The sequence below is a fragment of the Fopius arisanus genome, unplaced genomic scaffold, assembly GCF_000806365.1.
Source record: "Fopius arisanus strain USDA-PBARC FA_bdor unplaced genomic scaffold, ASM80636v1 scaffold00001, whole genome shotgun sequence".
Classification (NCBI taxonomy): domain Eukaryota; kingdom Metazoa; phylum Arthropoda; class Insecta; order Hymenoptera; family Braconidae; genus Fopius; species Fopius arisanus.
The window spans coordinates 4,332,323-4,334,931 of NW_011887740.1; the positions used below are offsets into that span (position 1 = coordinate 4,332,323).

The 2,609-nt window shown below is 39.1% G+C and overlaps 1 protein-coding gene across 1 annotated transcript in view; it reads right to left on the minus strand.

Annotated features, from left to right (window-relative positions):
- LOC105265319 (protein BCCIP homolog) overlaps nt 1–2,609 on the minus strand; it is an 11,147-nt gene that overhangs the window by 1,644 nt on the left and 6,894 nt on the right. The gene's annotated exons all lie outside the window — the stretch shown is intronic.

Below are 2,609 nucleotides of genomic sequence, written 5' to 3' on the forward strand. Positions count from 1 at the left end.
TGTCTAAATACAAATCTCAATTATATCAGAATTTGAGAGGATAGCTATTGACTTCCGGTAGGAAAATGCGCGCGCGCCGATTTGATTGTGGAGATACAACGGGAAAAAAGACATCGCTAATGAAAAACCAGTGCAAAACGTGGAATTTCCGATTGAGACACGCGTAACCGCAGAACAATCGTGAGTAATTAGCAGTAATTAGAGTAGATTAGAGTAGAATCGAGGGACTGATGTGAGGTGTGTAAAACAAAAGCGATTAATTACCGAATGACTTAGTAAAAATGGAGAATTCTTTCTGTCCCCTTATATTCACCGAAAATCCCAGAAATCCCCCAGTATTGAATATCGATGCAGGGGGTGGTATTCACCGAGTACTGAAACAACGAGACGGTGGGGTAATATGAACAATCAATTTTCACGTCATGCGCACATTATAAACTCCATCCTAAAATTGATTTCAAACTACGCAAACTCGGTGTTTAGCATTCGGAAAACGTGCACCCCTGAAAATAGCGATAAAATATGATAATTAATGTCAACGACGTGAGGGGAGGAAATAAAGGGGGTGAAGAGGAATGAGAAAAATCTGGATAATTTCCGTCAGCCGATGTTTATCGACATTTCATGTTAATGTTAACTAGCCAACCTGGATAAATAGCTGGGTGTGAGAGAGATGCACACTGATGACAAAAAGCCACCCCCTTCTCATCCCCCAATTTACCACGTCTTTGAAAATTCGATTAAAGTCGATGCGCATGGGCGAGTGGAGGAAGGAAAATTTCCACTTTTCGCGAATTTCCCAGTGTCTGTCAGGTGGCACCACCACACAAACCCCGCGTATTTTATTCACCCATTCGATTTTCACATCCCTCCACCCCCTTCAACCCCTTCGCACCTCAGTTTGTCATGTTTTGTACTAGCGCTTTGGTCCAACCGTTCGTTCCACCTTCCCGCGCACAGTTATTTCCTTACGTTTTTAATAATTAATAAATATATCGACGACTCGATAAGGGTATCGACTCCATCGGTGGAATTTAATAAGGACGAGGACGATTCATCTTCCACTGGGTGACGGAGTTTAAAACGTAATAGTCAATGTTATTCAATGGTTTTTTACTCAGTCATTTATCATTTTGGATGATGGACCCTGAGGTGGCTCCAGATATTTGTCAGTGGGCGCGAAGAGATGGTATAAAAAAAAAAAAAACGTTAATTGCTGTGAGGGGAATAAAAAAGTCATTTGTGAGTGAATGGGAAAAATAAATGACTCTTGTATTTTATTGTTCGTTTAACTTTATTATTCGTTGTCATGACTTCATTTCTGTGAAGTGATAAGTGACATGAGTCGAATTTACCACTCGGGATTATCGATTTATCTCGGAAACCATCGATCTCAGGTGAAAATGTAAAAATACCTTTTTTGCGGAGAATTGAATTTTCGAGGAAAAAGGTCTCTAAGTATTTTTTCCCAAAATCAATAGTTTTTGGATCAATATTTATCGATGACTGGAGAATTGAGAATGAGAATTGAGTAATCAGTCTTTAGGGATGATTATTTATCGTTTGATTAATTAGATCTCGGTGCTTGATGGTTTGAATAAATGAAAAGCCTGACGCATGCATGTTACCTGTTGCCACTGATCCCAGGGTGAATTAGATGTTCTCATACATTGGTGATAAACTCCCTTGAACTTTGTCCCCGGACAGCATGAAATGCCGATGTTAATTTCGGGCTAGATTGCGCAACAGAATAAATTATATTCGATGGTATTTATTGACGTGCTTAATGGGGATATAATGAGAACGTGTTTTGTAACTCGGATGGAAATATACGATGACCCTGAGAATTTAATATCACGAAATAATGAAACTACTGGGCGGTCTGATATATTCAACAAAACACGGAAGATGTGGGTCAAATGGTGGGATCGATCGTTTAGTTCACTCGTTATTTTTCCAGTTGTCCCTGTCTCTCTCTTGGTCTTGTCACTGTTGATTCTGTCCTCGTTGGAGAGGCAGTGGAGCCCCAGCTGGTGCACGAGCGTACGCATCCCTCGATCGATCCAGCGACACTCTAGTCGACTAGACCTTTAGCCGACTGTTCTTCAAATTCTCCCACAATTACTATTTCATTGTACCAACCACCACCCAATAATCACCGATCCACCATTAATTAATTAATGAGTCATGACTTTGGCGAATTCAACCCGAGACCATGTCATCATGTTCCGGTGATTCCGGTAAAAATTTCATTGTCATTTTTGCAGTAATTATCAATCCCAGTAAACCACAGGTGACCTTGAGCTGATTTCAATATCAATTATTACCATTCATTAACAATTCATAAACAACGAATATAATAATTTTCACGAGATAATAAGGTAAAAAAAATGTCAAATTTTTCATATTTACTCATAAAAAAATCACGTGTTCATTTTTCCATTTTTCCAAAAACCAAAAACTGATATTCGATAACTGATAAGTAAGAAAAAAATTGCGGTAATCAAGATTTTCGGAATTGTTTAGGATCTTTAAACGATCTTTGAATGAACTGTAAGGGTAGAGCTCCTTTAAGTGGTAATTGGGGGATGGATTTGGAGTTTTGGGGG